At 38.8% G+C, this 24,777-nt stretch overlaps 1 protein-coding gene and 1 long non-coding RNA gene across 3 annotated transcripts in view; one reads left to right on the top strand and one right to left on the bottom strand.

Annotated features, from left to right (window-relative positions):
* Window positions 1–24,777, bottom strand: part of PENK (proenkephalin) — a 1,067,564-nt gene that overhangs the window by 746,064 nt on the left and 296,723 nt on the right. The window lies entirely within an intron of this gene.
* The window catches only part of LOC126961737 (uncharacterized), a 53,971-nt gene continuing 39,657 nt past the window's right edge, over window positions 10,464–24,777 (top strand). The window contains exons 1-3 of one of the 2 annotated variants that reach the window (XR_007728404.1): window positions 10,464–10,699; window positions 16,647–16,745; window positions 17,663–17,828. This is a non-coding gene — a long non-coding RNA (uncharacterized LOC126961737). The remainder of the gene's footprint in view (window positions 10,700–16,646; window positions 16,746–17,662; window positions 17,829–24,777) is intronic. The other variant, XR_007728405.1, reaches the window with a different exon arrangement.

The following is a 24,777-nucleotide window of genomic DNA, read 5'->3' as shown; positions in this document are numbered from 1 at the left end:
GCAGCCACATGTTTGGAAAGCCAGGGAAAATGCTATTCTTAGATGTTACCTTAGGAGAACAAAGACAATGTGGATCACTAAGAAAAGTAGATTATGGATCAGAGGGTAACAGGATTTATGTCTGCTGGCAAAAGTGCTTCATAAGCTCTAAAATAGCATTTCAGTCTCAATAGATATAACATTTCTGCCAGCTCAACAAGGCTCACTTGAGTTGTTATATTTACATTGGGTTTTTTGTAGTTAAGTGGAGCTTCTAAAAACTATTTTCTGAAACTGCATAGCTATTCTCTGTTCTTTGTTACATTTTCTGATCTAATGCCAATATAACAGTATTAATGTCCTTTAAATTGTCAAGGATAAAAGAGATGAATGAAATAATTTCGAAAATATGTTTCCTCACATTCAATATCCAATTCATTTATCTGGGTGAATTTCCTCTCTCTGATAAGCAACATGCCCCAGCTTGGGAGTCAGACACACTTGGGTTTAAATTCTGACCAATCTGCTTACTAGCTCTCCCGTCTTGAGCAAGTAACTCTTACTCTTCAACGAGTAAATGTCCCTACATCCTTAAAAGTTTCAGCATCTTCTTCCTCTTCAATGAACCTTCTCACAGTCTTCTTGCTTGAAAGCCAGCTCGTTTCTAAGAACATTTCCCCTGAGGTCTTCTGAAGATTGGCTTATGTTCGTTTTCTCATATCCCACTTGCCTTAGATGTTGCCCCCTCCCCAAGTTCTCATCCCCAACTGTTATTGTTAGATACTAGGTATCCCTTTTCCTTTGAAACAAAAAAAAAAAAAACAAAATAAAATGGAATTTAAAAAATAAAATAAACCCTGCTTTTGTGAAACTTTCACATTCATTTGTACAAGCTTCTTTTCCCCTTTAACAATCAAAATTCTGTGGACATACCTTTATTCATTGATCCCTTTGTCATCAATCTAGGTACCCCCAGAGGGCAGCCTTCTTCTCCCACCCAAACTCTTGCCATCATTTCAGATGACTTCAACAACCATGAAGATGCCTTCACATTTTAGCCTCTCCATTCCTAGACCACCTCATTTTCAATTTTCCTCTTTACAATTGTACTGTATCCACCCATCTCCCATAGTCAAGTCTTGGGCTGTGTCATCACTAGAAATGGTGCCATCTCTGAAATCCTGAATTAAAACCATTATTAAACCATTAAAAAGCCATCTCTGAAATCCTGAATTAAAACCATTGTAAAACTATGATTTTAAAACCATTAAAATCATGGCTTCCTATCATTTCAGCTCACATGTTGGGTACTGCTGCAGCAACAATTTTTCACCCTTATTATGAATTCTGATCCATTAACCCCACAATGTTCTATCTACTAGGCCCCTGCCCCTTGTTATCATTCTTTGACTGACTTACGTTCTACAATTCCCTATTGTGATCACCCTTTTGCAAATATCATCACCTCTGTTGACTTCCTCTGCTTTTTTTCCCCACCTACCCATAAAACTCTAACCTTGAATTCACTCAACCACACACATTCCTATTACCTGTATCCAAGCAGCAGAGGGTTGCTGGAGAAAATCTTCCAATCATCTTTATAGTACTAAAAATAGTGTTCACCAGCTCCATTTGGGATCTCACTCTTGCAACCCTAGGTTTTCATATACGCAAATCCTTCCTACCTTCTCCAAATCTCCAATACTTCCCCCCACTACTCTTCAGAGGTGGCAATATCCTTTACTTCATTGAGAAAAAACAGAAGCTTTCAAATGACATTCTCCTCATTTTCCAGGGCCATGTCAACAAATCTACCTCCATGTTCCCATTCTCTCCTTCTACCCTCCTGATAATGCAGAAAATATTCCTTTTTCCATAGGCCAGTCCTTCCACATGAGCTCTGGGTTCCATTCCATCAACTCTCAGGGGCTCCATTCATCTGTAATCCTTTCTAGTTTGTACCTTAGTTTCTTACTGTCAACTTGAGTCTTCCTATAAAAATCCAACATGTTCTGATATAAAATTGTCCCTGGACCCCCACATGTCTCCCTACTTACTGCTGTTTCTCTCTACTTCCTTTATAGCCAAACTTTTAAAGTAAGTTGTTGACACTTGATTTTTCCATTTCCTCTGATTTCTTTCATTCTTCGATCCATATTTTCACATTACCAAAAGCAAAGTGTGATTTTGAGTCCTCATATTATTTTATCTCTTCGCATCCAACCCCAACATCATTTTTTTTCTATTTTTTAGGCTTCGTTGCCATACCTATCTTGATCTTCCATGATATCCTCATTCTCTAATCACAAATATTTATCATCTTCTTTTTCTCAAAGTTTCAATATCCAGCAATTCAGCAAAGCTTGACTTTTTTTCCTTCTCAAAATCTAACTCTATCTGTTCTTTCCATTCCCTGCAATGATCTCTACTCAGTCATCGAGTACGTCTCTGTTCTTCGTTTCCTGACAGCTACATTAAGCCAATTGGGTACTGCTCAGTCTTCATTTTTCTTGCCTTCTCAGCAGCATTGCTACTTGTACTGCCAACTTCACCTCATGCTGGCCATTCACTGAATTATCCTTCTAACTGATCTGCCTGACTTAGGTATGTACGTTGCACAACATTTTAATTTCCACTGTCAGTCCAACTTCCTAATACACAAGTTGTACACAGTACAACTCTATAGCTCTTTCTCCAACCCCTCTTCCTCTCTTTGCCACATACTCAAAAAATAATTAGTTGCTTATTTCGTCTACAAAAAAATCTCTGGGCCAACAATCAAATTCTATATAATAAAGCTCTTATTCACTCATAGAACTTCTTCTCCTGTAGTTTTTCACATATTTATTCTAACCACATTTCACTCTCCACAGTTACCTAAGAACATCTTGCACATCCTATTTTTGCACACCATATTATCTCTCTGATATGCCTTTTTTCCTCTTTTTTTTGCAGAATAAGACCTGTACTATTACTCTCCTGTGGTATGATAATGAGAAAAACCCATAAATATAGTTTTGTTATCAAACTGTAGGCATGTTTATGTTACGGTAGAAACTGTATGTTAAGGGTGGATAGTTAATAGAAAAACCAGGCTGAAGGTAACAATTAAAAATAAGCACACGCATACATCTTAAACATTTTATTTTAATTTTATACATAGAAAGGATATTTATTTATAATCTTGGGATGCATAGCCATGGCCATTACTTAGATTAGCCAGAATTTAGTTCTCCATCATCTTTCTGTAGTGGCTTAGGTTTCTCCATTAGGTAACTAAATTCTATGATTTCCAGTCTCCATTTTTTTTAAGACAAATAACTAGCTAAATTTTTTCAAATAACCTGCATTTAGAAGGGAATGCTTTTTGTTTTTCATATTTTTTTCTCCAAACTTAGAGAATGGTCTTGTCCACACCAAATAAACATTTTTTTAAAATGTCTTGCATTCATTCAGTCTTTCCAATGCATTCAGTTTCATTAGAAACATCTCTTTTCATCCTCATAATTCATGGATTATGTGCTAAGTTTTAAGTTTACATATTATTATCAAAAGCATAACTGGTATAAGCAGATCTCGGAACAAACACCGCTGTCTCTGAATGTGCATAGAAATCTGCTGGTGAGAGCCTACATGTATGTCGGTCAATGCTCTCTAATATATGTAAACCCTGTGCTCATTATGTTCTTTTTCCTTTCAAAGGGCAGCAGATAACTTTATGTTTAAATAGTACAAAATCGGCCTTGAAATAAGGAGAAAAATATTATTTGTAAGTGCAAATCATTACAGCAAATGAGTCATTTTTTTTAGTGGTAAAATTTACATTAATTTTAATTAAAATGTCTTTACTAAGGGTCAATTATCTAATTAGCATTTTTCAAAAACTGATTACATTACTAATAATGTAATTAAGTATGTTATTATGTCTTTTAGTTGTATATATAAACGGACATTTGAAGTTCAGCTAAGTTAGAACACTCTAAAGCTAGTGACATCTCAAATTTTCTTAGTACATGCAGTGTATATACAACAATATTGCTTCAGGTATAAAGTTTATCTAAACAGATGTTGTTTATTAATACCATTAGTCACGTTTTTACCATATGACATAGTAGGAAGCAAAAAAATGAGATCATTTAGCATACAATATTGCTTACACTTTCATTTTTTGAAAGCTGTAAGAGGAATTTAGAAAAAAATTCTTTTGCAGGTTATGAGCACATTTACATAATTGTTCATTTCACTGGTGATCATTTTTCACTTCAAATATTAAAGAAGTTGGAGCCATCTCTCTGGCAATAAAATTGTTATAAAAGTAATCAACACTGGTCTAAGAGAGATCAAACTCAACTATCCTCCAGAGAGAGAAAGACTTTATGGTTCTTAACTAATATCTGCCTTCTTAAGGATTATGAATTGCTAGTAATACACTTTCAGATAGATGGTATTCTTTCTCAGTATATGATGTTTAGAGTAGATAGTATGGTGGAATGCAGATATGAGTCATAAGAGTTTTGGTTACTATTTCTAACTCTTAAATCACTGCCATTAAAATAGAAGTAGTTGTAGAAAATTTAGTAAAATATTATTTAACTATATAGCTACTAAATTTATGTAGTTTCTTAAGAATCAGTGGATAGACTCAAATTTATAACACCTAAATTTAATTTTTTTGAAAAGATTTTATTATAAAATGTCTGTACATATTTTGGGGGTACATGTGATATTTTGATAGCTGTATAGGAGGTATAATGAAGAAATCAGGGTAACTGGAATATCCATCACCTCAAACATTTATCTTTTGTGTGTGGAATATTAATATTACAATTCTTCTTTTTTAGCTATTTTGAAATACAAAATAAATTATTAACTATAATTTCCCTACTGTACTACTGAATACTAAAACTTATTCCTTCTGTAATTTTGTGTCCCTTAACCAACTTCTCTTCATCCCCTCTTCCCTTCCCAAACTCTGGTAACCACATTTTACTCTCTGTCTCCATGAGATTTACTTTCTGAGTTCCTGCATATGAGTGAGAACATGTAATACTTAAATTTATTATGTTGAAAAGAAAATATTTGCATAGACTCCTTCAACTCCTTCCTGTGCTCATGCAGGTATTCTCCTTGAGGAATATTTATCTTTCTGAATCAGCCATCACTCTTGCCTCGACCTTTATCTTCCCTGAGAGCTAAGTCTAGGCAGATGAACTGAAGAGAAAGAAGAGAGTGCAGTGTAATTGGCAAAAAGGTGATTAAGAGGCAGCAATGGAACCAAGATGAAAATGACTCTGTGAACTGAGGAGGTGGAGGCTCCTCTCCTCCATCCATGAGCTCAGGTAAGTGAGAGCATCTTCGCTGGATAGACTAGCAAGGGTGCTGGGTCAGTTTCTGCAGAGTTGGAGAAGGCAGAGACCATGACGGTGTGTTGCAGGGACAGCCAGGGCCCTGCAAGCTCATAGTGGGGCAGAGGCTGTTAACGGCAATAGAAAAATTGTATTTGTTGACATCTCTTATTTATATCTGTCATTTTTCTTCTGATGTCTAGCCATGTCATATACATTAAGAATTATCAATTAGGAAAACAGTGACCATGTTTTTTACAAATACAAGATTGAAAAGGCTGCATATTTCCTTCTTTCTACACTTGTCATTCTTACTCAGTTTATTTGTATCTGTAGAGTATGCATAATTTTTCCATGTGCAAAAATGCTGTGCGTGTGTAATAGACTATTGACTTTATCATATATTTGAGTAAAACTGAAGAAATAATAAACAACGTTGATACTTGTGCAGAAATATGATAAATGCGTAACCATGGTACTCATTAAGTTAAAAGCTCATTTTGCTTCTGCTTTGGAAGAATCTGCTGAATGTGTCTGACATTTGAAATATAAATAACTTATGAGATCTTAGAGATAAAACAATAAAATAAATTTATTAAATTTTATCTGTTTTTAAAATGTCAGCATTGGTTTGTAAATACATTGCTTGACATTGCACATTTTCAAAAGATTATACTTTTGCAATCTTAAAATATTTTAAATTTTCTTTCTGAGTTTTTCCAGTTTGTTGGGGAAAGAAGCATAAGAAAAAAACAATAGAAATGTTTTGTTGTAAAGGTGACCAAAAGATAAGTTTAAATACAGGGAATTGGGCACTGTGTTGAATGTCTCCATTATTAGCACATAAGCGATCTTAAATAAATGTCTATTGCATTAGACACTCTTTGAAACAAAGTTATCAGGGCTCTGCTTCAAAGGACAGGCTGGCAACATATTTCAGGAAGGATGTGATGATTCTAACGTAGACTTTGAGCTATGAGAGCAATATGGCAGTGAAGACTCGTGGACATTGTTCACTTCCTGCCTCCCCCTAGCCCTCAGAAATGTTAGGGGCGAGAAAGAAAGAAAAGCCTGTGTTGCATATTTTCCAGGCACCAAATGGTATAAAAGAGGCAATCTGATACTGCAAACTTTGGCTAATAAAACAAACTGACACAATTAAATGACCATTGAAAATAAACATTGTGGTTTCAAAGATTTATTGATGATTTACAGTGAAACTTTTTATATTAGGCACTGTCTTGATGTGGAACTGTTGCCTTCCTTTCTGTTTATTCAATAAATATCTGCTGAGCACCTGTACCCACCAGGCACTGTTCTAAGTGTTGGTGCTTCAGTGGTGGACAGAGCCCCTGCACTCATACAGTTCTCACTCTATGGGTTGGGATGCAGACAGCAAATCAGCAAACAGACACAAATACACAATACAATTTCGAATGCCAGGTGTTTAAAGCATTCCACCTGTTTTTTCTGAGGTAGTGGGGCAAATAACTTTCTGTTGGCTTGATCTGTGCTGATCAGGACACAGGTCTACATAGATCTACACAGATCTTACAAACTATGGTTTGTAAGAAACCATAGTTACTCAGAAATATAGAGGAGTATTTATATATTTATTACACATTTATAATCAATAAGGATGCTGGGCATTTGATTTTTATTTTACTTCAATGACAAAATGGGTCTAGTAATATTAGTTGTCATAGTTACTAGTACTAATTTAATGTTAATTTACTTAACATTTTAGCATAGGAAAAGGGTTATGGATTTATTATTTGTAAATTAGAAACACAATAAAATCTAGTTAAATTACTTGTTCTGGTATAAGAATCAGCATATGTGAATTATTTTTGCATTTGTTTAATTATAATGAAGTTCTTAACAAAATGAGAGCTATTAAAGGCCCAGGGCAATGGTACCTGAACTTCAGCTTGTACTTAGGAATTGCCCATGAACACTGATAAAAGGCAGATTCTAGGGCTCTGACATAGAACATTCTGATTATTTTATGTGCTGACTATTGTCCAGGAATCTGGGTTCTAAATAAGCATCCTGAGTGATTCTAATAAAGATGGTCCTGGATCCCCACGGAGACGCAGTCTTGTTGGGTTGTATCAGATATATGTGAGTTGATTTTTTCTTTTATTTCTCAATGATAGTCAAGCAATTCCAAAGGGAACAATTTTAGGAGCTCTCTGAGATAAGTATCTAGTGACCAGTAGCAGAATGTATTTTACACAAAGAGTAATAGTTTTATGCTGTAAGACCAAGTTCCTGGCCTCTGTCCCAGAGTAATGTAGGACCATTTAATTGATTACCAGGGGGATGCTAACCAAAAAAATATAAATATTTGTAGAATTAGAGAAATACTGTACCGAAGTATAAAGTCTAATGGTGTCTGGAATTTTCTTTTCTTTTCTTTTTTTTTTTTTGAGATGGTGTCTTGCCCTGTTGCCCAGGCTGGAGTGCAACGGTGTGATCTTGGATCACTGCAACCTCCACCTCCCAGGTTCAAGCGATTCTCCTGCCTCAGCCTCCCAAGTAGCTGGGATTACAGGTGTGTGCTTCCATGCCAACCTAATTTTTGTATTTTTAGTAGAGATGGGGTTTCACCATGTTGGCCAGGCTGGTCTTGAACTCCTGACCTCGTGATCCACCTGCCTCAGCCTCCCAAAGTGCTGGGATTACAGGCATGAGCCACCATGCCTGGCCAGCCTGGAAATTTCAAAATGGTCAATCAGAGAAATAATTTTAAATGTGCTACGAAGTAATACTGTACTCCAAATAAGTTATGCATTCATTTGCTTAACTTTCATCCATGAAATCTTTAATTACTGCTTGTACTTTTGAAATCCTTTCCTACCGTGCAGTTTGTAAAAGCTCAAAATAGATACTGACAGCTAAAAGTAAAATAATCTAACCACATTATATTTCAACATTTAAGAAGAAAAAGTTCAAAACTAGTTGTTATCCTGTTTATTTCTGTAAATGCAAAACTCTCTTAATGCTTTTAGGTGAAGTAGGCCCAAATAATAGGCTATGTTCTGTCATGTCTGACTAAAATAAAAATTCAGCCTAAGGAAACTCCTTTTGTGACATTATTTGTTCTACAAAAAGTACAAAAGTTAGCTGGGCGTGGTGGCAGGCAGAGATTGTATCTCCATGCTGCTTACTCGAGGTTGCAGTATGTTCCCAACACATTTTAATCGTTTTAAAATGGTATTTCAATTTTTCTTTCAGTTTGTATGCTCAGCCACCTGTATGTTTTCTCTGCAGGTTTCCAAACTGAAAGAAAGGATTTTTTTTTCTAATAATGTATTAATAGAGAAATCTAGATTTTTGGATTAATATTCTTTAATAAGCAACTAGTTGAACAGAACGGGTTGCTCTCTAATTGATTATGATTCCCACTGGAACATTTCCGCAGGTTGAATGAAGGTCCAGGTTTTCTTTTCTTATTCTTCTTTCCATCCTCTATTCAGTTTCAGCTGAGAATCTACCAAACTAAGATTACGGTGACCAATTTTAGGCAGGAAGGGGCTGCACTGATTGGCTCAACTGCTTCCTTTTCAGAGAAACTAAAGCCCACGGGCCCATTTACCAAAGCGGGTGTGTTCTTATTCGTGTTTTCTTATTTTTCAAGATTCCAGACTAGTTATAAAGCAAATGGTATAACTGCTAGCTGATGGGAATTTCTGGAATGGGTTTAGGTGTGAGGAAGACAAAGGCCTAGTGGTAAGGTCAGCTCTGGAGGTAGATTTCTTGGATTCCAATCAACTTAGTTGTGTGTTGTTAGGCAAATTACGTCACTTTTCTGTGCCTCAATTTCTTTGAAAGAGGGTGTGTAATAGTATCTATCTCACACTGTAATTGTGAGCATTAAGTGAGGTATTCTACCAAAAGTATTAAAACATGCAGTTAAACTCTCAGTGAACAGTATTTTTATACAAATTACAAACTGTCAAAGCCTTAAGTCTTGAGCTCTCTAGGAGAGTTAGGAACCCTCCTATGGCATTGTCTTCTAAAAATCTGCTGCACAAAGTTGATGTTTCCATCAACTTTAGAGATCAAATGGATTACTTTTATGAAGTTTGGGGCAAATGAATTAGACACACACAGGAACCCCCTCCCCCAACACACAGAAGGTATGTGGATACGGAGAATTCAAAAGTCTGAGGGTGGCTGTGCTCAACAGGTAAAGGGATGCTTAGAAAACTGCCTTTTTTGGCCAGGCGCAGTGGCTCATGCCTGTAATCCCAGCACTTTCGGGGGCCGAGGCGGGTGGATCACGAAGTCAGGAGTTCAAGACCAGCCTGGCCAAGATGGTGAAACCCCGTCTCTACTAAAAATATAAAAATTAGCCAGGCATAGTGGTGGGCGCTTGTAATCCCAGCTACTCGGGAGGCTGTGGCAGATTATTGCTTGAACCCATAAGGCGGAGGTTGCAGTGAGCGGAGATCTCCCCATTGCACTCCAGCCTGGGCGACAGAGCAAGACTTCCTCTAAAACAAAACAAAAAACTGACCTTTTCAGGAGGAAGTCGGGACCTTCAGTGAGGGTGGCTGGCTACCAAAGAACTGAACTTTAACACGTGAGTTGGTCTCCCTGCGACCACAGATGTCCAACGCAGGCCCACCTCCCGCCGCCTGGAAGGCCCAGGTGTGGCTGGAGGGCGGCTGAAAGGGTCAGAACACGGGATTATTCTCAACTTTGGGCTTTTACACAGCAGTTTCAAAGACAAGGGGGCTTTTCAGGTAGGTTTGGTTTGCCGTCCTCCTCCTCCCAGGTCTGAGCTTGTTCCCCAAGGTCCCCAGCCATGCTTGGGACGTCCTTCAGTTTGCCCCATTTTCTTCGGGCCACCCCGCGCTCCTAGGTTGTCTGCCGTCCCTCCTAGCGAGAGGTGGATGGCCGCGACATTCCAGGGAGGAAAAACGGAGGGGTGAGGGGGGGCAAAGACGCCCTTCTGACCTCCTACCTCGGTGACGCGTCCCACCACGCCCGCGAGGAGCCCTCACGCTACGCCCTCGCCGCGCTCTCTCCCCTCGCTCCGATCCTCGGCGGGGGGAGGGGCGCGGTGCGGCCGGCGCTCTCTGATTGGCTCCCGCGTCGGCGATCCACGCCACGATTGTTCCCTGCGACCGTCTGGCGCCAGCTCACTGCAGGTGGGGAGCGGGCGTTGGAAGTTGCTGGAAGTTGGAGGCAGGGGAGCGGTCACTCGCGGCGAGCGCCGGCGGCGGCCAGGGCGCAAAGTTGAGAGCAGTCGCTAGTCTGAGCCTTTCAGTCGCCCTCCAGTATCATCAGTACCACGGACTTCACCATGGACTTACCACTTGCTGCGGCCCCTCAGCAACCCAGTGCACCTGCCACTCCACCAGGTAGGTACGCCGAGGCACCCGGGTGTCGGACATCGCGCCTTCGCCGCCCTTTGCCGCCGCGGTACTGCCTGAGCGGGGTGCCTGGGAGAGCTGTGGGGATTGGGGCCGGTCGCTCGGTGCACTCCTCCCGCCGCCCCTGGAAGGGAGGCGAAGACAAGTTTCTTTTTTACGGGAGAGCCCTCGGTTCGAGCTGCCTCCTCCCTCCTTCTGCTGCGTGCGCCTCCAGACCCTCATCCGCCGCCAGGGCCGGGGTGGGCCAGGCGTTGGGGCCGGCGACAGCCCCCGGGGAGGGTCTTCATATAGACTTGAGGGTGTGCATGCTGGTCCCTGCCCTCCGCCGCAGCGGGGCTGGGACTCGGTGGTCGGGTCCCGCAGCCGCCCTTGGTGCGCACGGGCTGGGGTGTAGACGGGGCGCGGAAGGCTGTATTTCGCAGAGGCCTGCGTGGTGGTGCTTGCCCCGAGCGTGGCTCTGAGCGACCACCGGAGAGGCTGATGCACCGGTCTAGGTGTGAATGGTGCATTAGAGATGGCGTTGATGGGTGCGAGGGGCACAGAGAGGCTTAAGTGCTACTGCACTTTGGAGACAGTTTGCGTTGGAATGTGGTTTAAGGGAGACAGAGGCAACAGTTTCGAGAAGGCAGAGAGGTTATGAAGGTAAGTCAGAGGGAGTTATTGCCAGGATTCTAGCTGAGAAAGTTGCAACCTTGTTGATAGAAGCAGCCACCTTTACCTCCTGGCCCAACCCTCAAAAAAGGACCTGGCACTGTCTATGGAAGGGTGGCATTTAAATGAGGCCAATCGAGTTTGATGGTTAAAGAGCCTAAGAGTTACTGAGAAATCAACAGTATTGTGATGGGAAAAGCAGCGCCATTTTTATTCAGCAAAGAAAGTTTGGAAATATTTTATTGTGAGAATTGAGGATAAGATTTAAGGAAGTTGTTGATGGGGTGTGTGGTGGGTAGAGTTAGGTGACTACTGTAGCCTCAGACTAAAGGTAGTTGACTTTTCAAATTTTACTTATAATTATTTCAAGCATACTTAACCTAGAAGTAAGTATTTGCACTTTACACGGGATACTCATTCGCGGTCCTTAGCTAGAATGTGCTCCTGTTGTTTAGTCTTCAGGGATTTCATTTATAATACAGGATTCCCCCTTGTCCAGACGACTTTTCCTAGCAGCGAGCTGGAAACCTGACATTAGGGTACAGGCTGCCCTGTGCTTTACTACTTAAAATAAAAGTATGTGGAAGGAGTGTAAAATAATTCTGCCTTCTGTTGAAATCTCGTATTGCAGTCATAACTTCCAGTTAAATAGTAAAGTACCTATCCCCAACTATCTTGAATAGCAGTTATAATGTGTATCATGCGAATAAAGTATTGGTAGTGAAATTAGTCGTGTATTTGAAGAAAATACTATTCTCTGTTTATTAATAAATTGATCAAAGTTTAGGGTTTTTCATCTTCTCAGCTCTGTGGAGGATCCTCTCTGTTTCCCACACTGACATGCAGTGTATGACCTTATAGCATATCAAACTCCTGACTTAAATAGGCTGCTTCCAGTGTATCAGCAAATGCCAACATTTTGCTGATGAGGAGCAAGGGAGATGGACGTATACATTTACATTTCTTTTAGGGAGACAAGCATATGTTCACATTCTGTCTCTTCCCCCTCTTTCTTTCCCTTCTGCCAACCCCATGTCTGCCATAGGCTTACTCCTCCCCCTCCCATGCGGCAATATTTTCTTTACTATGCTAATAGTAAATACCTTTTAATTTATATAATGCATATACGTTTTTAAAAGTGATTTGATAGTAATGAACTCATTTGAACATCTCAGCAACCAGAGAAAGTTCTTTTCAGTACTGAAATAAGCAGGAGAATCAAGGGAAGGAGATAGGACTTAAAACATTTTTGACATTCTTCTTTATTTAGCCAAAGGTCTTGAGTTGGTACCTTGGGACTACTATAAATTTGTACAGCCGCGTATAGCCCTAATTTGTGTAGTACAGTCGTGTACTGCATAGTGCATAGTGAGGTCATGAGACCTCATATATGATGCTGATCCCATAGATTATAAGGGAACTGAAAAATTCCCGTTGCCTAGTGAAGCTTTAGTATTCGTAATGTCTTAGGGCAACACATTACTCATGTTTTTGTGGTGATGCTGGTGTAAACAAACCTACTGTGCAACCAGTCCTGTAGAAGTCTAGCATATAGAATTATGTACAGTACATAATACTTGATAATGTTAAATGCATTACTGGTTTATGTAGTTTCTATACATTTTATCATTGTTTTAGAGTATGCTCCCGTTGACTAAAAAGAAAAGTTAACTATAGAACAGCCTGAGGCAGGTCCTTCAGGAAATATTCCAGAATATGGCACTGTCATAATAGCAGATGACAGCATGTTATAGCCCCTGAAAGCCTTTCAGTGGGACAAGATTGGAGGTGGAAGACAGTGATATAAATGATCTGGACCCTGTGTAGGCCTAGGCTAATGGATGTGTTTGTGTCTTAGGTTGTATTTTTTTTTTTTTTTTTTTTTAAGACAGGAGTCTCACTCTGTTGCCCGGGCTGGAGTGCAGTGGCATGATCTTGGCTCACTGCAACCTCCATCTCCCTGGTTCAAGGAACTCCCCTGCCTAGGCCTTCTGAGTAGCTGGGATTACAGGTGCACACCACCACACCTGGCTATTTTTTTTTGTATTTCTAGTAGAGATGGGATTTCTACTATGGCCATGTTGGCCAGACTGGTCTCAAACTCCTGACCTCAGGCAGTCTGTCTGCCTTGGCCTCCAAAAGTGCTGGGATTACAGGCGTGAGCCACCACGCCTGGCCTGTTTGGTCTTAGTTTTTGACAAAAAGTTTTAAAATTAAAAGTAAATAGAAAAGAGCTTATAGAATTAGGGTATAAAGAAAGAATATTTTTGTACAGCTGTACAATATGTGTCTCAAGCTAAGTGCAATTACAGAAGACTTAAAAAGTTTATAAAGTAAAAAAGTTACAGTAAGCCAAGGTTAATTTATTATCGAAGAAAGAAGAACTTTTTAAAAATAAATTCAGTGTAGCCTAAATGTAGAATATTTATAAAGTCTATAGTAGTGTACAGTAATGCCTTAGATCTTAACATTCACTCACTCAGAACATCTTTCAGTCCTGCAGTCTTCATTCATGGTGAGTGCCCTGTATAGGTATGCCATTTTTTATCTTTTATGCTGTATTTTTACTGTACCTTTTTTGTGTTTAGATACACACATAGTATTGTGTTGGTTACTACGGTATTCAGTACAGTAAGTTGCTGTATAGGTCTGTAACCTAGGAATAATAGACTGTACCATCTAGCCTGTGTGTGTAGAAGGCTAGATTGTCTAGATTTGTTAAGTATACTGTGATGTCTACACAGAAACGGAATTGCCTAATGATGCATTTTTAAGAATGTATCCCTATCATTAAGCAACATATGAGTATATTTACAGTTGTTTTCTATTTGGGCAAGTCTTGGGAATATTTGATTAATACCACACAAGCCTTAACTTTTCATACTGATAATACATTGTTTCTTTGAAGCACCTAAGAATTGACTTTCTAGTCAATGAAGTTCTTGGAATAACTAAAAACTCATATTGTAAAATTGGATAAATAAAATCATTTAGCTATCATTTTAAAGTTGAGCATTTTATAGAACATAGAACATTTTTATAATGTAAATAGTCCAGGTTGAGAGAAAGCTTATGAATTTGTTGTAATCAGATAGTGTGAGTCAACAGAAAAAAGACACATCAGGAAATGAAAAGTGCAAAAATATAACTTACCAGTATGTTAATTTGGTATGAGCAAATTAACAGTGTTTTGAAAAATTAGGAAATTATAAAAGTAGTTATTTGATGTCAGATGAAGAAAAGAACTTTAGTGTAAGCAAAACAGTTAACTTTTTACTAGAGTAAGTGTAGAATTTATGAGACGATAGAAATTGTTGATCGGTATGGAATGTAAGAATATGCCTTGCAGGGCCAGATAGTGGAAAGGAAGGGCATGTTTTGCAGTAAGGCTGAAGCCAAGGAAGGAAAAGGAGCAAAAGATCTTGCTGTAGGCTCCTGGATTGTTTAATCATTACTGAGAAGTCCAGAGTGACCTTGAGGTAGCCATAGTATTTGTTCAGTAGGCCTTAAATCTTAATAAAAATATAGAATCTATTATTAAGTGAGGTTACACCATGCTGTAAGATAGGAAGTATCTAGCATCTGAGGTTTGCTTTTGTAGGCCTTGCTTTCCAAATGATTTTATTTCTAGGGTAATGTTTAGTAGGTGGTTATGATTAAAGGAATATATGGAGAGAAGGTTTTGAGGAAGGAATTGGACCTAAGGGAGACCTGTGCCATGAAAAGGGCCAGATATGTAATTTAGAAGACACCAGATATCATTGAACGTATTTGTATTTTTTATTAGTTTCTGATGTGCTGATGTTCAGTTCATCTGTAACTTAAAAAGTAAGGTGGACTGGGTGCAGTGGCTCACGCCTGTAATCCCAGCACTTTGGGAGGCTGGGGCAGGTGGATCACCTGAGGTCAGGCGTTCCAGACCAGCCTGATTGACATGGTGAAACCCTATCTGTACTAAAAATGCAAGAATTAGCCGGGTGTGGTGATGCACACCTGTAATCCCAGCTACTCAGGAGGCTGAGGCAGGAGAATCGCCTGAACCCAGGAGGCGGAGGTTGCAGTGAGCTAAGATCACGCCATTGCACTCCAGCCTGGGCAATAAGAGCGAAACTCCATCTCGGGGGGTAAAAAAGTAAGGTGGAATGAAGTATTTCATAATATGTTCGCTGTTTGTGAGCGGATTCTTTTTTTATAACATGTAAATATATTTGACACTTTTGCATTTCCAATTTCATTTGTGTTTTCACTAATGTGTTACTTACCCTAATAGGGAACTGAATTTTTTTCCTCTGGTTTAGAAGGCAAGATGTTTTATTGTATAAAATTTATAAAATAAAAATGTGTAACTGAAAGTTTAAAAAATCACTCATTGTCCTTCACTCCAGAGAAAACTTTTGTTAATTTTTTTTAGAATGCATGTGTGTATTGAAACAAAATTGGAATCACACTGAATATAAAGTTGTTGTAATACAGCCACCATATTGTGAGGAAGCTCAGGGCATATAAAGATGCCTTGTATAGGTGTTCGAACCTGCAGGCCCAGCTAAAGTCTTAGGTGACAGCCGGCATACACCATCTGACATGTGAGTGAGTGAGCCTTTAGATAATACCAGTCCCTGGCTGATGGCAAATAGAGAAGCAATGAGGTATCCATGCTGAACCATGCCAAATTGCAGATTCCAGAGCAAAAGAAATTTTAGTGTTTGCAGCCACCAAATTCAAGGGTTCTTTTTAGGCCATCAGATTATTCATTTTGCAATCATGTATTTTAAAACAATTGTAATTTAAGTATAACATATATGGTGAAATGCATAGACCTTAAGTGTGCAGTTTGATCAATTTTGACAAATGTGTACACTTGTGTAACTCATACTTTGTATCCCTTGTAAAGGTGAACATAGTAGACCAGAGTGAGCAAGGTATAAATGTTAGATGATTAGTGAAAGAGATTGGGAGGCCTTTGGTTATAATAAAAATATGATAGGAAGCTATCGGATTTTTAGAAATACACTTTGTATTTTAGAATAGTTTTAAATTTACAGAAAGTTGTGAAAATAATAGAGACTTCCCAAATAACTTACATCCAGTTTTTCCTGTTGTTAACGTGTTACATTAGTATTGTCATTTGTCACAACCAGTGAAACAGTATTGGTACATTATTATTGACTAAATTCTTTACTTGATTGATTTCTTTAGTTTTTGCTTAAGGTCTGTATTAGTTAGCTGCCATAATAAAATACCACAGACTGCATGGATTAAACAACAGAAATTTATTTTTTCACAGATCCAGAGACTGGAAGTCTGAGATCTGGGTGTCAGCAGGGTTGGGTTCCAGTGAGGACTCTCTTCGTGGCTTGCAGAGGGGCACAGTCCCCTTTCCTAGGTGTGTGCTTTCAGTGTGACTGGTTATTGTTGATGTTAATTTGGTCACCTGGCTGAGGTAGTGAAGCAAGATAATTTCCCTGACCCCTTTGCTGGCAGGAACTGGGATGTGGGTGCCAAAAGTAACCAGCCACTTAGGCGCTGGCAGGTGCAGACCCCACTTACTGGAACCCCGTGTGCTCAACCCCCTGTGGGAGGGAACACGCAGGTAAGCGGGTGCGGGAGCCAGGTTGAGTGCTTTTCGGCGCTGGCAGGAGCAGAACTCTGTGTGGACCATGTGGCCCTAGAAGGAGTGTTACAGTCAGTACTCTTTTAGCTTTGCCATCCATGGACAGTTTAAATGCTAACGGCTCAGTGAAAGGTAAGTGTGACAGCCTCTTGCGCCTGCCTGGAAGAGAAGTGGCTGTTAGAATATGAGAAAGGGTGAATATGAAAGATTTTCCTTTCGACTGTGTTAAGTTTCAGAGGCTTGCTAGACTTTGAAGTAGAAATATGGAGACCATTGAAAATGTGAGTCTGGAGTTCAGGGTATGGGGCAGGACTTAAGATTCTATTTGGAGGTTGCACATTTTATCTTTAAAGGATTCCATTGTATTTTTCACAGTAAGAATTTCATTTGATGAAGAGCCTATGGTGATTTGAATAGAATGAGAAAAATTTAAATCAAACTTGTTTTTTTCCTGAAAGCATTGTGAATAAAAATAAGAGTAAAATATAGGTGATTTTCAGTCAGCATCTGTGACCCATCTGTATCTGACCTGAGTCCCAGCTGATACAGCCAGTTGAACAGTAGAAAATTCAGAATTTGATTTGCATGTCTTAAAGCTACTGAGGAGAAGAATTAGACATTTATTTTTTCCCCCTAGGAACTATGTGCATATATTTTTGAGCCTTACCTTTTTTTTTTTTTTTTCTTAGAGGGAAACCAGTCAGGAGTGGGAGGCCTCTGAACAAGCTGTATTCTGTGTAGCCGCCAGCTTCCATTTTTCTCCAGGCAGAACGCTGGCCCTCAGCACCTCTTTCTGCTTCCCCTTGGTCAGACCACTGAGGACTGCCGCTGTCCTGTCTGACTCCTCCTGTTTCGGTGAGTAGTATAGGGAGGCTGAGGGTTTGATATTATTTGGCTCCATATTTTAAAAAGATATTTGGTAGTTATATAAAGTTCCATCTAATTTGATCAGTACTACTCAGTACTACTTATAACTAAGTTGTCGTACAGAAATTGATCCTTTATTATTTAGAAAATATACTTTAAAGTTAATAATATTGGGAGAATTCCTGGTTCTTTCCTTTACTCTTCCCTCTCCTTTAGTTCTTTATTTATTTTTAGAGCTTTTTGTACTGGTACATCTTCCCTTTCCTGGGGAGTTGATTTTAAAAATTAGATTTGCAAGAGGTATCCTTTTGGAGGATGATGAAAGCCACTTGCACTCAAACTTAAGGAAATTTTTTTTAAGTTCCCTGTGTGCCCTTTTTAGATCCCATCCCAGAGAGGAGTGACTTCTGCAATATTGTGTTATTTCCTTCCTTTCTTCATAGTGTTGTCAATAAATGAATATATGTATGTGGTAATAAACATGAAATTTGCCGTCTTCACCATCTTTAAGTGTGTAGTTCAGTAGTGATAAGTGTACTAACAATGTTGGGTAGTAGATCTCCAGGACTTTTTCATCTTACAGAACTGAAACAGTATATTAATTAAACAAATCCCTATTTTCCCCCAGGCCCAGCCTGGCCTTTTGTTTCTATGAATTTGACTGTTCTAGATACCTCATATAAGTGGAATTTCACAGTGTTTGTCTTTTTGTGAGTGGCATATTTGAGTTAGCATATGTCTTCAGGGTTCATCCATGTTGTCACATATGATATATGTTATGTGACTTATAAAAGCCAGAATTTCTTTCCTTTTGAAAAGCTGAATAATGTTCCATTTATAAAATTCTTAATGTTCATGTTACTGAATTTATAACATTCATGATTTACAATATTTTTATACCTAGTTTAGGAAATTCTTCTATATCCTGAGATCATAAAGATAGCCTTCTATATTTTTAAGAAATAATTTTTTTGTTTTAAAACAATATTAAATTTACAGGAAGGTTATGAGTACATTTCAGAGAACATTTTTTTTTTCCTGAACCATTTGAGAGTAAGTTGCTGACTTGATGACCCATCGCTTCCGAATATTTTGTGGTATTTTCCTAAAAAAAGGACATTCTTCTGTGTAATATTAAAATGACCATCAAAATGAGAAAATTAATACATTTCCATCATCACATCTTTGACTTTATTCAAGTTTTACCAGTTATCTCATCAAATTCTGTTTAGCAACAGGATCTAGTTTGGAATTACAGGTTGCATTTAGTTCTCATGTCTCTTTAGTCTTCTTAAGTCTAGAACACTCCCTTTATTGAAGTGAGATGTATTCCTTCCTCTTCTGTTTCCTGGGAGGGATTGTATACAATGAGTGTTAATTATTTTTTAAATAGAATTCTCCAGTAAAACCATCTGGTCCTAGATATTTCTTACCTTTCCCTCCCTCCCTCCCTTCCTCCCTCCCTCCCTCCCTCCCTCCCTCCCTCCCTCCCTCCCTCCCTCCCTCCCTCCCTCCCTCCCTCCCTCCCTCCCTCCCTCCCTCCCTCCCTCCTTTCTTTCTTTCCTTCCTTCCTTCCTTCCTTCCTTCCTTCCTTCCTTCCTTCCTTCCTTCCTTCCTTCCTTCCTTCCTTCCTTCCTTCCTTCCTTCTTTTCCTTCTTTTCCTTCTTTTCTTTCTTCTTTTTCTTTCTTTCTTTTAGATGGAGTTTTGCTCTTGTTGCCCAGGCTGGAGTGCAGTGGCACAACTTTGGCTCACTGCAACCTCTGCCTCACAGGTTCAAGTGATTCTCCTGCCTCAGCCTCGGTAGCTGGGATTACAGGTGTGTGTCATCACGCCTGGCTAATTTTTTTGTATTTTGAGTAGAGACGGGGTTTCACCATGTTGGTCAGGTTGGTCTCGAACTCCGGACCTCAGTGATTCACCTGCTTCAGCCTCCCAAAGTTCTGGGATTACAGGCGTGAGCCACTGTGCCTGGCTGGCCTAGAGATTTTTTTTCCATGAGATTTTCAATTACAAATTCAGTTTTCTTAACAGTTAATTATAGGGCTATTTAAATTCATATTGGGTGAGTTGTAGTAGTTCATGCTTTTTCTGGAATTGGTGGGTTTCACCTAAGAAATTCTATATTAGCTAATCTATGTGCAGTTGTATTCTTCTTTACCTTATATAGACATATTTTCAGTGAAAAGATAATCTAATATATGTATTTATAAAAATAAATGTAATATTTTATATCTGTATCATATAATTTTATATCTGTATCATATAGTTTTACATCTGTATCATATAATTTGGATCAAGCTCTAGATGTAGCCAGGACATGAGTGGCAGACTGTATTTGGCACTGATGGGAGTCTCAGTGACCTGTAAAGCCTATGTGTCTCTACACACTTCAGAGTTTGCTCTGCATGAGTCTTTGACCATGTGAATAGCTATACTGTGGCTATACTGTGCAGACAACTCATTCTATTTCATTTTTTTCCGTGACTTATTATTCAAAATAATGTGATACAATGAAAATCAGATTTGCTATGGTCCCTGACCTCAGGTTTGCTTAGAGTCTCTGTAGGGGTTACAGAGAAGTAATTAGGAAATCAGAAATCAGTGTGGTTAATGTTCTGATGAGGAGGCAACAGGTCCTCATGAGAACAGAGAGAAGAGGTACCTATTTTATTCTCTGCATCTCTAGTACCTAGTACAGTACCTGGCACATAGTAGGGTCTCACTAAATCTTTGTTGAATGAATGAATAAACTCAGCTGGGTGATCACAGGGTCACTTTTGGGGAGAACTTATGTCTGAGTCAAGTTAGTGATATCTACAGGCAGTAGATGAATGGAGGTAATTCTCTCATGTGGATGCATTAATATTCAGTGTCATAGAAGAACAGAAAGCTTAGCAATCTAAATAATCATCTAAAGCTGTCTGTTTGCAAGTGGGGAGTGGTTTTCAAAAGTGATTGCAGACTGAAGGCTAAGAAGAAGTAACTCTGACTAAGGTATGTATTTGACAAGGTTAGTTATGAACCGGAATTGATTTTTATGAATTAGCATTTTTGGTTCTGGCTGTTGTGTTTACCATTGCTAGGTTTAGTTTCTAACATATCTTAAAAATAATGCTCTCCAAATGAATGAAAAATATTTTTTGTGAAGCGTGATACAGCTTTCTCCAGGTCTTACCTACCAGTCTTATTCATACTCTCTTTGCTTTAAATCAAAACTTTTCTATGCTTTAAATATATCTGTGATAAATCATGAGTTTACCACTAATAATGGTGGGTCATATATTTGTGTTTTCATATGCCAGGTACTGTACCGAGACCCTGCCATGGGTTATCTCATTTAATCCGGACAGTGGCCTGTCTGTAAGGAAACCAAACCCAGGGCTCCCATTTTACAGAAGAGGCAACTAAGGTTTGGGGAAGTTAAATAGTGTTACCAAGGTCACTTACGTAAGCCTAGGACTCACATTTGAATCTAAATCTGTCTGACTTCATTTAACCACTGAGCTATATGTGCTCTTTCCAATGTTTCATATGTCTTGTTATTAAACAAAAATGGCCCAGGATTTAGTTTTACTTGTGTATAGATCCTTAGAAAGTTCATCCGTTAAATGAGGAAAGAGTTTGTTGTGAAATAACATATTAAGACTCCCCTAAAAGCAAATTACAGAAACCCACTTTAAACTAGCCAGCATGGCTGGATGCAAATGCCCCAATAATAAATACAGTGCTCTTCCTCTCTGTGTCTGCTCCTTTCTCCACTTCCTCTTTCCCTCTCCCTGCTTATCCCACTGCCCCACTCCCTCTCTCATTCTGCTTTTCTTTGAGTGTTGGCCCATTCTTTCTTGTCACAGAAGCAGCCCCAGTTGAAACCAGCTCCACTTGTGATTCTAGGAAGAAAGAGTATCTTCTCCGGGAAGAAAAGGCCTGGGGAAGACTCTTGGTCATGGGGACTGGGGGCTGCGACAGAACTTTGTGAACTACGTGGAATGTAGCTGTTGGGGTGACAACATATCCATACTTCATCTTGATAAGACATATCATTTGATGGTTGAAAGCTATAATTATTTAAAGATAATACACAATATATTTTAATAGCTTTATCAAGATATAATTCACATACCATAGGACTCACCCATTTATTTATTTATTTATTTTTGAAACGGAGTCTCACTCTGTCACCCAGGCTGGAGTGCAGTGGTGCCATCTCGGCTCACTGCAAGCTCCACCTCCCAGGTTCACTCCATTCTCCTGCCTCAGCTTCCCAAGTAGCTGGAACTACAGGCGCCAGCCACCATACCCAGCTAATTTTTTTGTGTTTTTAGTCGAGACGGAGTTTCACCATGTTAGCCAGGATGGTCTCGATTTCCTGACCTCGTGATCCACCCACCTCGGCCTCCCAAAGTGCTGGGATTACAGGCGTGAGCCGCCGTGCCCGTCAGGACTCACCCATTTAAAGTGTACAGTTCAATGGTTTTAATGTATTCACAGATGTGCAGCTATCACCGCTGTCTAATCTGTAACATTTCCATCACAAAAAAAACCTTGCACCTATTAGCAGTCACTCCCCATTTTTCCCAAACCCCTCGGCCTTAAGCAACCGCTCATCTACTTTCTGTCTCTATAGATTTGCTTATTCTAGACATTTTATGTGAGTGGGATCATACGACATGCGGTCTTTTGTGTCTGACTTCTTTCAGTAGCATGTTTTCAAGGTTTATCTATCTTTGCGTATCATCATGCATTTCTTATTATTGCCAAACATTCCACTATATGGATATACCACATTTTATTTGTCTGTCTGTTGATGGACATTTGGGTTGCTTTCACTTTCTCGTAATTATGAATAATGCTGCTGTGAACATTTGTGTAGAAGCTATTGTGTAGATTTAAGTTTTCAGTTCATTTGTGTGTATGCCTGGTAGTGGAATTGCTGGGTCATACGATAACTGTGCCTAACATTTTGAGGAACTGTTTTCCAAAGTGACTGTACCATTTTACATTTTCACCATCAATATGTGAGGGTTCCAGTTTCTTTACATTCTTGTCAACACTTACCGTCTTTTTGATTACAGGCATCTTGGTGGATGTGAAGTGGTATAATGCATATTTTATAACAGGTTGTTTTGTTTGTTAAATAATGGCCTGTTTTCTTGTCTTCTTGCCTTGTATTGGAGCTCTCCCAGTGGGTTCTGAACCTGCTCCACCTCATCCAGTCGTTCAGGTAGGCACACCATGTTGATCAAAGTATCAGAAGTGTATGTTTGTTTGTTTGTTTTTCTTTTTCTTTATAAATTTCATTATTTACAAATCTAGACAGAGATTATTCCTATTTTCATATTAAGAAAGAGGTGGTAAATGTCAAGGTTACTTGATCAAGGTTGGAACAGGGATTTGTATTTAGGATTTGTTAGGTGGTAGAGAGCTGCTTGCTTCAGATCTGCAGTGTCAGCTACTTTGATATGATAGGTGGCATTCATATGACACACATCCCACTTGTGTTCACTGTGTTATATGTAGTTCCCAGCAAACTAGTTGTATCTCTACTGTTTTTTTCTTAGAAATATGAAGGCAAGAGTAATGTTTTAGGAATAATCTTTATTAAATTATTCATAAACTTCACTATTTTAATTTTCATTAGTATAAATTACTTGCAGCACACTCAAAACTGAGCTTCTTTTCTATGATTCACAATTGTTGCTTCTGACTACTTTATTATGGCGACTTTTGTTATCAGCCCTGTAGAGCTATTTAACATTCACCTTGGGGTCAGTATAAAATTTGATACTCTGGCAGCCTGTATTCAGAGACGCATAGATGGTCTTCCATCGGTGGCTTTCTCCCTAGCCCTAGAGCAGTTCGTGTATCCAGATTCCATATTGAGTCTTGCCGGAGTACAGCATAAGAGAATCTATGTTGATCACATCTTATGCAAAAGTCTGTGTTGATCTCTTGCTGCCCATTTGCCACATATCACTATATAGCTTGAAAGTCAAGCACTTGTGCTTTGGAATTGCTGTTCAGCTCATGCTTAATATTTTAATGACATCAAGCAATAGCAAGAAGAGATTACACATATTGGCAGTACCTTCTAAATTTGGAATAATGTGGTGATCTCCATGAGATAAAACAGGAGCTTGCAGGTATTTAACAACACATATTTGTAAAGCTGATAATGTGCCAGGAATGTGCTGGGGGATACAATGAACAAAATGGATAAAAATCTCTGTCCTTATGAAATGTACGTCCCAGTGATTAATGATTTACTGTGAGATCATTTATAATGTGTACCATCCCGATAAAAAATCTATTGTGTTTTTTTTGGTAACAGTGTCTGAAAACTTTAAAATTTGAAAAAAGAAAATTAAGGCATTAAAAATGTTTAAATTGGTGCATTTAGATAGTATATTATGTAAGTGATTATTGGCCAAGTACCCCAAAGGCAAGATATTACAGATCCCAATCTAATCACTAAAAGTTAACACTTTTTATATTGACGTGATCCTTATTGAAAAGTGTATTTTTTTAGTGAGAGGCAGTGCAATCCCAAAATCAACATCATACCTCTAAATTGATAAGTTGATATTGTATCAAATAGAAATCTCATGATAATGAGGCAGGTCAGGATTTGAATTTTTCATTTCTTTAGAAGCATAATTTGGAGACTTGTAAAATTAACAGGACAGTTGAAATTGACTTTTATTTTTAAACATCAGACAGGTAATGTGCTGATGTAAAAAGGTTGAGGAAGGAGATTTGGGATCTTGTAAAATTAATAGGACAGTTGAAATTGACTTTTAGTTTTAAACATCAGACAGGTAATGTGCTGATGTTGTAAAAAGGTAAAAATAATCATCACACTTAGGAATTACAAAAGGATCAAAATAGACCGTTTTTTTGTTTTGTTTTTTTTTTTTTTAAATGGATGTGGGTACTTTT

Source organism: Macaca thibetana, chromosome 8, assembly GCF_024542745.1.
Source record: "Macaca thibetana thibetana isolate TM-01 chromosome 8, ASM2454274v1, whole genome shotgun sequence".
Classification (NCBI taxonomy): domain Eukaryota; kingdom Metazoa; phylum Chordata; class Mammalia; order Primates; family Cercopithecidae; genus Macaca; species Macaca thibetana.
The sequence above is the reverse complement of the archived record's forward strand: the minus strand, read 5'-3'. Positions and strand labels throughout refer to the sequence as shown.